Source organism: Gossypium hirsutum, chromosome A06, assembly GCF_007990345.1.
Source record: "Gossypium hirsutum isolate 1008001.06 chromosome A06, Gossypium_hirsutum_v2.1, whole genome shotgun sequence".
Lineage (NCBI taxonomy): Eukaryota > Viridiplantae > Streptophyta > Magnoliopsida > Malvales > Malvaceae > Gossypium > Gossypium hirsutum.
The window spans coordinates 120,483,504-120,498,084 of record NC_053429.1 but is presented as its reverse complement, the minus strand read 5'-3'; the positions used below and the strand labels follow the sequence as shown (position 1 = coordinate 120,498,084).

At 38.9% G+C, this 14,581-nt stretch overlaps 1 long non-coding RNA gene across 1 annotated transcript; it reads left to right on the top strand.

Annotated features, from left to right (window-relative positions):
- Nucleotides 1-12,906: 12,906 nt before the first annotated feature.
- Nucleotides 12,907-14,089, top strand: LOC107962122 (uncharacterized). The gene is made up of 2 exons (XR_001701520.2): nucleotides 12,907-13,261; nucleotides 13,843-14,089. It is a non-coding gene; the product is annotated as an uncharacterized lncRNA (long non-coding RNA).
- Nucleotides 14,090-14,581: the final 492 nt, after the last annotated feature.

Below are 14,581 nucleotides of genomic sequence, written 5' to 3'. Positions count from 1 at the left end.
ATTTTATTGAGCAAAACTTGAAGTGAATACATTAAACAGGACAGCAAATCTGGTAAGGCTCAAAATAAAATGAGGAAAAGGTGCCCCAGATATCGCAGCACGAGTTTTACTATTCTAATTTCTCAAAGGCTCATTCGAACCAACTGTGTGTTCAAGAGATCCTGCGTCTTTTGTTGATGCTCCAAGGTGTAACATTCTTCTGTCTTGCTTATTTCGAGAGGACAAGACTGTCATATGCCACATATTTAAAATTTGAGCTGCCCGTTTTTGGGTTTTCAACTCAAAGGCCCCTTTGGTTCCAAAGTGCCCTTTGCGGGTTTTCACCTTGGCCTCTCCTCTTTTTTTTTGCGAATTCAGAGCACCCTTTGTCGATTTTCACTCTGGCCACCCTTTCTTCAGGTGAAATACTTCTTGACCGAATCCGAGTTTACAGGATTGGGTAAGTTTTTACCGTCCATCTCGGCTAGAATCAATGCTTCTCCAAAGAAAGCTTTCTTCACCATGTAAGGCTCTTTCCAATTAGGCATCCATTTCCCTCGAAAGTCCTTCTGTATGAGAAGGATCTTTTTCAAAACCAGGTCTCCCTCGTGGAATTCTCTAGGGCAAACCTTTTTGTCATAAGCCTACATCATTCGCTTTTGGTACATCTGACCATGACGAATAACTCTTAACCTCTTTTCCTCAATTAGGTTCAATTGATCATATCGAGACCGGATCCACTCAGCTTCTTCTAACTTTAACTCTGACAACACTCGAAGAGACGGGATCTCGACTTCGATTGGCAACACTGCTTCCATTCCGTAAACCAAAGAGAAAGGGGTTGCCTCAGTTGAGGTTTTGACTGACGTTCGATAAGCAAAGAGGGCAAATGGTAACTTCTCATGCCAGTCTCTATAGGTTTCGGTCATCTTCCCCACAATTTTCTTAATGTTTTTATTGGCCGCTTCCACTGCCCCATTCATCTTTGGGCGATATGGTGACGAGTTGTGATGTCTGATCTTGAATTGACTGCAGACTTCCGCTATCGAACTATTGTTCAAGTTTAATGCATTGTCAGATATAATCCTCTCCGGCATTCCATATCGACATATAATCTCTTTTTTCAGAAACTTGCTCACTGCCGACTTGGTCACACTAGCATACGAAGTGACTTCTACCCATTTGGTGAAGTAGTCGATAACCACGAAGATGAACCGATGCCCATTGGAAGCTTTTGGCGATATTGGTCCAATCACATCCATGCCCCACATAGAGAATGGCCATGGAGAAACCATGACATGCAGCGGTGAAGGAGGCACATGAATTTTGTCTCCGTAGATTTGACACTTATGACATCTCTTAGCGTAATTGACACAGTCTCCTTCCATGGTGGACCACTAGTACCCGAATCTCATAATTTGCCTGGCCATTCTAAAGCCATTAGCATGTGTCCCACAGACGCCTTCATGGACTTCTTTCAAGATTTTCTTAGCCTCTACAGCATCTACACATCTTAGTAGCACTTGATCCTTTCTTCTTTTGTATAGGATATCTCCATCTAAAACATAGTTGATGGCCAATCTTCTTAGCGTTCTTTTGTCATTCTCGCTCGCCTGGTCCGGGTATTCATGATTCTTCACGTATTGCAATATATCGTGATACCAAGGTTGATCATCTCTCTCTTCATCTTCTTCAATATTATAACAGTGGGCCGGAGTTTTATAAATGCTCATCCGGATGGGTTTGACATCTTCTTGTTTGTTCACCTTGATCATAGAGGCGAAGGTAGCCAAAACATCAGCCATCTGATTTTCATCTCGTGGAAGGTAGTGGAAGGTAATGTCATCAAACTCTTTAACCAATTCCAGGACCAGCTTCTGATAATCGATTAACTTGGGGTCTCTGGTCTCTCATTCTCTCTTGAGTTGATAAATCACTAGCACAGAATCTCCATAAACCTCTAGCACTTTAATCTTGCGTTCTATAGCTGCACGGACTCCTATGATGCACGCCTCGTATTCCACCATGTTATTCGTATAATCAAAATCTAATTTACTAGTGAATGGATAATGATCTCCATTTGGGGATACCAAGACGGCCCCGATTCCATTGCCTACAGCATTTGACGCCCCATCGAAGTTCAATTTCCAAGGAAGTTCTTCCAGGGCACCTTTTTCAGTAGTAGCAACACATATCAGGTCTTCATTTGGGAAGTCAAAGTTCAAAGGCTCATAGTCTTCCAAAGCTCTACTGGCCAAAAAATCTGCTATTGCAGTTCCTTTTACTGCTTTCTGGTTCACATAGACTATGTCGAATTCAAAAAGTAGAATCTGCCATCGGGCCATCCTTCCATTCAAAGCTGTTGACTCCATCATGTACTTCAAGGGGTCCAATTTTAAGATAAGCCAAGTGGTGTGATATAACATATACTGTCTCAGTCTTCGGGTTGTCCAAATTAGGGCACAACACAACTTCTCTATCGGCAGATACCTTACCTCACATTCCGTGAACTTTTTACTGAGATAGTAAATAGCTTTTTCTTTCCTCCCCGACTCGTCATGCTGACCCAATACGCATCCCATGGAGTTCTCGAATGCTGCCAAATATAGTATTAACGGCTTATCGGGGTTAGGTGGCATCAGCACCGGGGCGTTGGATAAATACTGTTGGACCTTGTCGAAAGCCTTTTGGCATTCTTCATCCCATTCATCTGGGTTATGTTTCTTGAGGAGGCGAAAGACAGGGTCACATTTCTCGATCAGTTGTGAAATAAACTGAGCAATGTAATTTAATCTTCCTAGAAAGCCTCGAACTTCTTTCTGAGTGCGCGGCGGGGATAGCTCTTGTATGGCTTTAACTTTGTCTGGATCAATCTCGATCCCTTTCTCACTAACCACGAATCCGAGCAACTTTCCAGACTTGGCTCCAAAGGTACCTTTGGCGGGGTTGAGTTTTAGCTGAAACTTCCTCAACCTCAAGAACAATTTTCCCAGGACTTGTATGTGTTCCTTCTCTGTTCGAAACTTAGCTATCATGTCATCAACATAGACCTCGATTTCTTTATGCATCATGTCGTGAAAAAGGGTTACCACGGCTCTTTGATAAGTTGCCCCCGCATTCTTCAGTCCAAATGGCATCACCTTGTAGCAGAACGTGCCCCATATGGTTACAAATGTGGTTTTCTCTATATCTTCAAGATGCATCTTGATCTGGTTATATCCAGAAAAACCATCCATGAATGAAAACAGTGAGTGTCCCGCCGTGTTGTCCACTAGGGTGTCAATATGAGGTAGTGGGAAATTGTCTTTTGCACTGGCTTTATTCAAATCTCTGTAGTCCACACACATTTACACTTTTCCATCTTTCTTAGGGACAGGGACGATGTTGGCTACCCAATCTGAGTATTTGTTTCTCGTATTGTTCTACCATCCTCAACAAATCAGGAGATAGGTTACAGCCTTGGTCATCTTCAAAACCCTGATAATCATCCATACACACATCTTGCTCGAAAGGAAATTCTGAGTCGCTAGCAGTGTCACTCGTATCATTAATATCTGGAGACCTGTTATGAGGACGAAGGCAGATACAAAGAATCAAAAGAATTTGAAACATTTATTTGCGTGATATGATTATGAATGACGAATGAAAGAATATTTAAAAGAATGTTTCAAGAATAAAAGAATTCGAAAGTAATCATTTGTATGGTTATGAATGGAATTGAAAGGACGAGATAACATTTGCTCAAAAATGATAATAACCGTGCATTTTACTGAAATGTCATTTTTAAACATCGACCTATTTCACAAAAGATTCTTATTACTCCTAGGCCTAGAGCAATAAGTGTGTTTTGGACATTACTCTGAATCCGTTCTAAAAACTACAGGAATCTCTTCCGCAGTCCAGTTGTCCATAACACTTTCAGGCGTGCAGAGGCAAATGCCCGACAAATTCCCTCTTCCGGTCTCCTCTTCACATATGACATTGATGTCCAAACTTTCTAGCCTTTCTTCTATAATTCCCGTCATTGGCGTGTCTCTCTCAGGATGAATGATTCCCCCGGACACAAATGTTTTTGATATATGGGGGAATGTCATTGGTTCCCACTTGATTTCCTCCCCCGTTAATCGAGCTCTTCTTCTTTCTTGCTTCTTTTCCAGCTCCCTTCTCATTTGTTTCGCATCCAGCTTAAATCCTAAACCGAAGCGGTCTCTCTTGTCTTTCGGCATTGGCATTTCAACACTTCCTTCCAGATGTCTCCCAAGTCCCCTTCCGAGTAGGGCCCCTCTTCCGATCGTCAGCTGGAGGCTCATCCTCGTGGTTTTGGACAATTTTGGCACTAGAATTTTGCTTCCCTCGGTGATGAACATCGCATTAACAAATTCCAAAGATCGAAATGAGCATTCGATTGCTTCGTCATCTGTCTCAAAATAGGGTGCATTATTGCTCACAGTTGCAATAATATCCTCCTCAGCCTTGATCGTTATCAATCTCCCTTCCGATACTAGCTTCAATTTCTGATGCAACGAGGAAGGTACTACCCCAGCTGAATATATCCAGGGCCTTCCCAACAAGCAATTGTATGAGGGCTTGATGTCCATTACGAGGAAATCCACCTCATATGTGTTTGGCCCAATCTGAAGAGGTACCTCGATTCTGCCCATCACCTTTCTCTCTGTGCCATCAAATGCTTTTACGATGTTCTGGCACTCTTTCATGTGAGAGCTTTCTATAGGTAATCTATTCAGCGTGGTCAAAGACAGGACGTTCAAAGCCGACCTATTGTATACCCTTTACAGCGCGTGGTGATATGCAGAGCTTTAGTCGACCCCATGCCCTCGGGTGGTATTTCGTCGTCATTAAAGAAGATATAATTGTCGGCACTTATGTTGTTCACCAAACAGTCCAGCTTGTTAACGGAGATGTCATTGGCAATGTATGTCTCGTTTAAGACCTTCATTAGCGCGCTACAATGAACTTCCGAGCTTAGAAGTAAGGCCAACACCGAAATATGGGCCGGTTGTTTACGTAGCTGTTCCACCATGTTGTATTCGCTATGCTTTAGGAATTTTAAAAATTCATTGGCCTCCTCTTCGTTAACTGGCTCATTAATAGGTTTTGTTGCTTTTCCCTTCATTTCCTCAACCACCTGGAATTATCCTTTTGTGGTTTGCACCTCCTCATTCGCCGTATCGTAACGCCTCCTACTACGTGTATAGAAACCCTTGCCTTGGTCCCCTTTTGAATCGTCAACCAGACTCTCCTTTCCCGGCATCATCACACTACAATCATAATTCCATGGGACCTTTTTGCTGTCTTTGTAAGGGAAAACTGCAGATATTTGGATTATGACCCTCGGTGGCATTTGTACTTCAGCTAAATTATTTTTGGGTCTCGAAATAATCACCACGGGATAGTTAGGCTTCAATTTTGTATCGTCGATTCTCCCTCCGATGCACATATATCTCCCTCTACGGGGTTTTCGGTCTCTTCATAGAATTCAATTTCTTTATTGTTCATCATGTTTTGTACTAGGGCTCTGAACTCCACACAATCTTGGATTTCATGCCCCACCTTGTCGTGAAACTCACAGTAGTTTCTCTCTTCTTTGGATTCTTCCCTCGAATCCAACACAATCAATCCTCTCTTAGCCATCTCCTTCCATACTCGCCTCAACGGGATCCTGACTTCTTCCACCTCATACTTGGTCTTTTTGTTTAAGCCTTCACTTATCTCATTCACTCCTTGGTCAGTATGATTGGAGAGTGGGTTTCCTGCTACATTGGGCGTGGCTGGGTTATCAAATCTCACAAGCCCCACCTTAATGAGTCTTTCGACTACTTTCTTGAACGCAGTGCAATTCTCGATTGAGTGCCCGGTAATTCCCGCGTGGTATTCACATTGGGTGTTTGTGTCATACCATTTGGGATACGGGGGCTGCAATGGCTCTAGGTAAAAAGGGGATACTACATGAGCGTTGAACAGGTTCTGGTACAACTCCCTATATGTCATGGGTATAGGGGTGAATTGTGGCATTTCTGTGTTTTTCCTCGCATTGGATTCTTGTCTTACAGAGCTTTGTTGATTGGTAGTCACCGTTTTGGGTTGATTCACGGTAATTGACTTGGACTGCCCATTGTTGAATGTGCTCATGTTGTTCACTTCATTGTCCATTTTCCTTGGGGCCGACTTTCTGGCACTCTCTCCTGACTCTATTTTGCCTCTCCTCACAGCATTCTCGATCATTTCCCCCATCATCACTATGTCGGAGAAGCTTTTTGTGGCGCTTCCTAACATATGGGTGATAAAAGGGGCTTTCAAGGTGTTGATAAAGAGCATTGTCGTCTTCTTTTCTAGAAGTGGCGGCTGAACTTGTATGGCCACCTCTCTCCACCTTTGTGCATACTGTCTGAAGCTTTCATTTGACCTTTTTTCCATATTCTGGAGAGTGATTCTGTCGGGGGTCATGTCTGTCACATGATTGTATTGCTTCTTAAAGGCCTGAGCCAAGTCATTCCATGAGTTAATTTTGGCTCGGCTCAGTTGATTATACCACTTAGACGCTGCTCCAACCAGACTATCTTGAAAGTAGTGGATTAGTAGCTGGTCATTGTTAACATATCCCGTCATTCGCCTGCAGAACATGGTGATGTGGGCTTCAGGGTAACTTGTTCCATTGTATTTCTCGAATTCAGGTATTTTGAATTTAGGGGGGAGGACTAAATCTAGGACCAGACTCAGATCCTTGGCATCAATCCCTTGATGATGATTCGCGCTCTCCATAGCTTTGAATTTTTCCTCGTGCTATCTACACCGTTCTTCCAATTATTTTTGCAAATCCATCCTCGCCTTTTCCTCTTCAGCAACTTCATCCAAGTCAGGAATGGGCGGATAGTTCGGGTTGTTGACCAAGTTAGAGCCTGAGCCGGCTTGAAAGTTCATTGGAATTGAAGCTCCGGCTTAGATTTGCTGGGGTATGATTGTGACCGATGGTTTTTGTAGGTTAATCTCGGGCTTCATCGGTACATGCGTCGGAGTAAAGCCAGGGGGTATTGGAGATCTTCATTCGTTTCCTCAACTTGGTTCATGGAGCCCTTTCCCTTATCTATTTCTCCTACCAGCAATTTGGATAACTGGGACATCATTTCTCTCTGGGACTCCATCATTTGCTCCTTCATCTCTCGTTGAATCTTGGCTAGCTGCTTTTCCATCTGAGACTGCATTTGCTCTTGCATGTCCTTTTGCATTTGCTCCAATTTCTCGAGTCTCTTATCCATTGATTTTTTTCTTGTACCGTAGGGGTGCGTGGTTGGTTGGTTTTCGTTGGTTTCCAGGTTACTGAAATAATTTTTAATTAATTAATTAGAAAACTCTTATGGCCTTTAATGCATAATGATATGATGTAATCCAAATGCATGAATGCAAATGAGGCATCAATTTTGATTCAATTGCCCTTAGAAAATTTCACTCGAAAATAAAATCTTTTACATAAAGTCGAATTACAAATAAAATTTCGCTCTAACACTTAAAGTCCTAATTTTTCTAAGCAACGAGGCCAGCTCTTGTCCACGATCCGACTCCAACTCATATTTCACGCTCAGTGTGTCCGCTTGAACCGCTAAAGTTTGCAAGTAGTTTGCTACCTCCCGAATCTAGGTTATGGCTTCCCCCATAAGGTAATCTCTGTTTCTGACTTGGTCTTGCGCATGGTGAAGCTGCTCTTTCCAACAATCCTCGTTTGCCTCGAAAAACTGGATCTGCATCTCACAGTTCTGCAGTGATGCCTCTAACTCTCCTATTCTTCCTTTCATTTCTTCTATCTTGCTCTAGCTTGCCCTCAACTCTATTGCGGTGTTGTGGTTTCGGTACTGATGCGGAGACTTCTCAAGTTCTGCCACTCTAGCACTTAATTCCCCTCGCTCATTTCTGCTTACCGACAGACTCTTCTCTAAATCTTCGTTTCGTGATTGAGCTTCTCGAAATTTTCTTTCCCACCGATCGATATTGGCTTTTTCTTCTCGAATTTCGTGGCGCCGTTGTTCGAAAGTCTTATCTAAACCCGCAGTCCTCATAGATGGGCGCAGCTTCCTGTAGTCCGTCTTCAAGCTGTTTAAGTCTTCTTTGGCCTTATTCTTTCCTTTTTTCCATTTCTCAGCCTCTGACCTCTGAACATCAGCGTCAAACCTTAGATGCATCTTCTCTTCCTCTAACTGTCCGATCTTCTTCCCGAACTCCGAACTCTTCTTCTCGAAATCTTGCCTTATAATTTCCAATTCTGATGGGGCGACTTGTAATTGTTCCCCGATAGGTTGAGCATTCTCCAAGCTTGGCCTAGGAATATTATCATTAATCCTCTTCTTAAACCACTCACTATACTCGGGCGTTACCATGAAACCGACGGCTAACCTCTTCATCCAACAAGTTTGCTTCCAAGCATCCGATAACTCCCGAACTCTTTTCTTATAATGAGCACATTCAAATGAGAATTCACTCTGAGCAAGCCCATATGTCGTGGGTACAAACTGCCTCGACTTATATTACCTCAAGGCTAACAGTGGAGTATACCCGGTAGCTCTCCAAATTCCTAACAATAGCACCCAATCGAAGTTACCATATCAGTACATGATCTCGTCAGGAACCATCCAATAAGCTCTCCACTCAATATCCCCTTCCTTGAGGTTCTGAAGAATGTCCATCCACTTCTCCTCTGAGATATCCTCTCTCCTCTGTATGCTGCTTCTTCTTTCAGCGGGAAATAACCCTCGGAGAAGACTCGATAGGAAACTTTGTCTACCTTCCACAAGTGTCCGTGAAACCATGCTATCAATAATTGTGCACATCCAATGAATCGCCCCTTGCCTATCTTCCGACATGAGCTCAAAGATCTTAACGTTTCTGCCAATATTGCCGGCACCGGTGTGATTCTCATTTCAAGGCGATCAAACAAGTCAATGACCGCCTCGTCCACGTGCCTCAAAGCCTTAGGAAAGATTACTAATCCGTTGATGCTTAAGGCAAATATATCAACCCTCTTTCTTTCATCTGAATGTGTCAAGATCAAATCTCGCAAATTCTCTCAAGGGATACATTTGCTATCTCCTTTTTGCTGAATCCGAGTAATGACCCAAGGCTCGCTCATCCCAGAAATGCTTATCAGTTTCTTCACGAAAGTCTGACTACTAAAAACCCAAGCATAAGTCTTCCGGACCTGAATTTTGGGACACCTGAGCAAAGTACTGTATTCCTCTATGGTAGGTACCAAATCCACTTCTCCAAAAGTGAAACACTTGTACGCAGAATTCCAAAACTGCACCAAGGCTCGGAACAAATTCTTATCCACTCTAATGTCTAGCATGTAGGATACGTCACCATAATTTTGGTAAAACAATTGCTTGATTCCTTCATTCCAACTAGCCCAAATGTCTTTCAACTCTTGCAGCTCGTTCTGTACTACATTGACGCGAGTGAAATCTTGCAACTCCGATACATACCCTTGTGCCAAGCTATCCCCTCTCTCCGATTGCAGCCTCTCCGACCATGCACGAACGGCTGCATTATCCTCGACTTTACTAAGAAATTCATTCTCCATGTCAAATTTTCTAACTTAGTAATTGAATACGGATTAATTCCTCCTTTAGTATGCAATGTTATGCAAAAAAGACAAAACCAAACAAAACACCGGTTAGTGTCAAATAATAGCGATAGAATACAAGCACATAAATGATAATTATGATGCATATACGGGTAAGTACTAAGGCTCGACGCGGCTTCATCCAAGAATGGTTCCTAAGGTTTACTATATGCGGTTTAGTTCTAGAGATAAGGTACCCAAACCAGCAGATTCCTCGGTCCTCACCCATTATAGGCTCATATGGACCAAGTTCAGTTCAGGGGAATACATTTCCTTATGCTCATGCGGAGGTGAAAACCTCACGAAGACATAAGTACGGATGTATTCCGGAAGCGATCCTCTAGCCCATGCGGAGGTGAAAACCTCACGAAAGCATAGTTTCTCACTCCCACTTAAAAGGTGTGACCACAATGGTCATGCAATGCAATGCAAAAGTATTCTATAGGACTTGAACCAAAACAAATGAAGTAAAAGGATCATCTGTTAAAAACCAAATTTTAAATTTTTGACAAAAGGACAAAAAATAATCAATTTTGAAGCTTGACTCTCTTATTATCCCCAGTGGAGTCGCCAAGCTGTCGAAACCATTTTTTTATTTCGATTTAAAAATAATGGATCGACTTTTCGGAAAGCGAAAATGGAGTCGCCACCAATCTTTTCTTGTTTAGGTGTGATCGGATCACCTAGAAATTTGGGTTGTTTTAATAAAACATTTTGTTTTACTAAAACAATAATTTTGGTCTACGAAATTTTGAGAAAAAGGTTCGGGAGTCGGTTACGTGTGAGGAAGGATTAGCACCCTCATTACGTCCAAAATTGGTACCAAATCGATTAAGTACTGTCCTTATGTCTAAGCTTTAAAAAATGTTTTTGAGATGTGATTCCTTTTTGATAACATTTGAGTAACTCAAGTTAGTCATCAAAATTCTCTTGCTAAGAGGAATATAGCATCACATCCAGCACGATAGGACATGATCCTTTAAGCCCTCGAAAACATGATGAATTTTGACTTCAAAAATTATATGTTGAAAACGGCAAAAGGATGCCCAATTATTTAGTCCAATGAGAGAATCGAAACCCAACATTGTAGGGCACGGTTCTTCGAATTTCCAAACGTTGAACATTGTCTCGCTTTGGAAAACGTGAATGAAATTCCAAAGGGATATTCGATTATTTTGCACAAACGAGAAATTGCAACCCAGCACAATAGGACACGATTCCCTGAATTGCCGAACGTCAAACATTTCCTTCGTTTTAAATTTTTTTTAGAAAACATGAACGAAATTCTAAAGAGACATCCGATTATTTTGGGCAAACAAGAAATTGCAACCCAGCACGATAGGGCACGATTCCTCGAATTGCTAAACATCGAACATCGTCTCCGTTTTAAAGAATTTTTAAACGAATAATTATAAACCGGCTTGGAATACACTAATTTAACTTGAATTAGATTTAGAGAATTAGAAATCATAAAGTGATATTTGTAAATCGAAATAAAATAAAAAACAGGATAATATACATGAGCATAATAGATGCATTAATATAAAATAAAATAAGAGACGAGAATAACAAAAATTAGCTAACACGCGAAATAATCACGGATCAAATATAACGAAAAGTAAAATAAAAACTTAAGTAAATGATATATACGTAAATAAATAAATAACACAAACAATGATAATAATAATAATAATAACAATAATAATAATTAATAATAATAATAATAATACAATGATAGTAAGAAAGAAAAAAGTGATAACAATAATATGTCAAATAATAAAGATTAATAATAATAAATATAGCAAAGATAATGGTAAGAATATACAATATATATAGTATTAGAGGTAAATACACAATACATACATATTAGAAATAATCATAAAAAAACAACTATTAATAACTATATAAATAGATATATAGTACTTGTATATACATGGCATAGTTTAAAAAAAAAACATGAACATAAGATAGTATGAGAAATAATAATGTATAAATGATGTAGTATTAAGGTATATGCATAACAATAAAAATGCAATATTAAAAGATATATACACGTAATATAAAAATGTACCCGTATTAAAAAATATATACATAATAAAAATGCAATCTTTGAAATATTTACATAGTATATACATGCTAAAAAAATAATAAAAGAGATATTAATGATATTACATAGATATATACATATATCAAAATGAACACATGATAATACTCAAAGCATGTACACAATATATAATATATAAAAAATATATAAATATAATATTTATAAAAAATACATATACGGTATAATGTTAATATGTATGCATAATATTGGGTATGATATAATATTTAAATGTGTATACATGAAATATATAATAATAATAATAATAATAGTAAAATCGAAGAGCATCTAAAAAACATAAATAAATGAACTTTTTAGTATAAAAAGTTAAAGGAATAAAGAAATAAGTAGATGAACAAGATAATAAATAAAACAATTTAGTTTGAAATTATAAACAGAAAATAAAATAAATAGAACAAATAAGACAAAAATAACAAATAATATTGATGGAGCAAAAAGGACAACCTGATAAGGATATTAATAGTAATAATACAATGAAAAATAAAGGCAAAAGAATAGTACAAAACAATGGTGAAATAAAAATAAAGAAAAAAACAAAAATGGAAACTAAAAGAATTTGAATTAACATAAAAAAATGAAGTCTAAGGCGTAAAATATAGGTAAATTAATAAATATAAAAATAAAATATAATATAAGGGGTTGAATTTAAAAAGAGCAAGTAAATAAAATACTAAAGAAAATAAAAATAAAACCAGAATATTGAAAATAATAAAAAAATGAAAAATAAACAAGATTAAATGGTCAAGGAACCGAAAATAAAAAAGAAATGAACTTTAAGGGATAAATTAAAAAGTTAGAATTTGAGCTAAAATGAGATACATGTAAGGGAAGAGGGACTCATATTGTAAATAATGAAAATAAGGCCATCAAGGATCGAAATGAATCACGCTGAAACAACGAGGGACTAGCTGGAAAATATTCCTAGCCTTTTATGCGTAGTGTTTCGAATGACCCAGATGTAACCCAAACGAAATCTAAGAGCTAAATTAAAAAAAAAACAAAAGAAAACAGAAAATGGGGCCTGGTTGAATAGAGTTGCAAAGGAGAAGGACTAATCTAGCAAATCTCTCATTTAGGGATAATGCACACCCCACTCCACCAAACACGTCGTTTCATCATCATCATTTAAACCAAAAAAAAAACTTCCCTTTTTTTTTATTTCATTGCCAACTTTCCCTTTTTTATTCCATTACCAACTTTCCCTTTTTTTTATTTTATTATTCCATTACCAACCTTCCCCCAACTTTAAACAAAAAGAATAGAGAGCTTCCCTGCTCTCTCCCCCTTTCCCTTCTCTTTTATTTTCTGCTAGGGTTTCAAAGAAACCCATCATTGCCGCCCTTCAACCGCCGCGCCACCACCGCACTCGGTGGCCGGCGATACACCAAAATAGGCTCCTTTAGCTCTCCCCTTTTTTACTTGTTAGAGGCTAGTTCCAAAAACGAAAAGACAAGGGTTCAACCCCCTTTTTAGACTCAACCATGTCGAACGGAGGGGAAGGCTCCGATAACGCGGCGACGGGGCCGGATCTGGTGAGAATCCTTCCTCTTTCCTTTTATTTTTTTTTATTTTTTGTATCTTTGTTTAATAGATTTGTATTAAAAATAAAAGAAATATTAAAAAAGCAAGAAAACAAAAAATGAAAATAAAGAGAACAAAATCGGAGATCAACCTTCTGTGTGTTTTTTGTTTGATTCCTTGAAAAATACGCGAGTGATACAATTTTTGGATCCCCCCTTTTACTATGAAAAATTGAAGGCTTTATAGCCAAAAACCTTACAACTTAGACAAATCCCTAGGGATTTGGCAGCCTTACAAGTCGACGGGGACCACCCACGGCGGTGGTGCAACAAAATAGGTAAAAAATCTAGCCTTTTGTTTTTTTTTATATTTCGAAATAAAAAAAATAACTACCTTTTGTTTTGTTAAACTTGTTGTTCTTCTTTTTTGTATTCTATTCAATTGCTTTGTGTGTGTGAATACAATCTGTTGTTATGGCTTTTATAGCCATATATTACATACTATTTTTTTTTATTTTTTGTTTGTTGTTTCTACTGTTTCTGCCATTTCCACTGTTTTTGCTCACTGTCCTCTTTTGTTTTCTCTTTGCAAGTACCCATGGCGGTCAACGATGATGATGGGAGTCATGCCTTACTATTTTGGTGTAATGGTGACAGGGGGCGCGTCATGCCTCGGGCAGTGAGCACGCCGACGTGGTGGGGTGCGGCGCGAAAGAACTCGGGTTTTTTTAGTTTTCTGAAAAAGTTTAGGTTGTGGGTCTTAGGTTTTTTTTTGTATTTGGGCCATTTTTTGTAAATAGACTTGGACTTTTTATTTTTTATTTTTATTTAGTTTATTCATTTTTTTTCTATTTTGGCTGGACAAAATTTTCCCTTACATACACTTTTAAAAACAAACTCTAAAAAAAAAAAATAAGTGCTAAAATTGTACGCACCCTTTTTTTCTATATACAAATGAGATCAAAGGAATAACTTTTCTTTTAGCAAATTCCTTCATACAAGGCAAATTATTAGTGCATTGTTTCCAAAGAAAGAAAACAAATTTATAAGGTACCTTCCGTGACCAAAGCCTCCTCCAAGTTGATTTGTTCTATTCTTGTCTATTGCTGGCATATTGTCAATATGATCTCCAAAGACAATAGAAGCATGTCTTGACTTTACAAAAAAGAATCCTAAAGGATTGTGTTTTGATATTAGTTGATCCTCTCTTCCGAGTATACGGAACCCTTTATTGAATAACTTTTGCATAGATTCTTCAGTTAAATACATGTTAACTTCATTCATTTTCCATCCCCCACCCCCCTCTCTTAAGTCATTAACTTTTAAACGGTT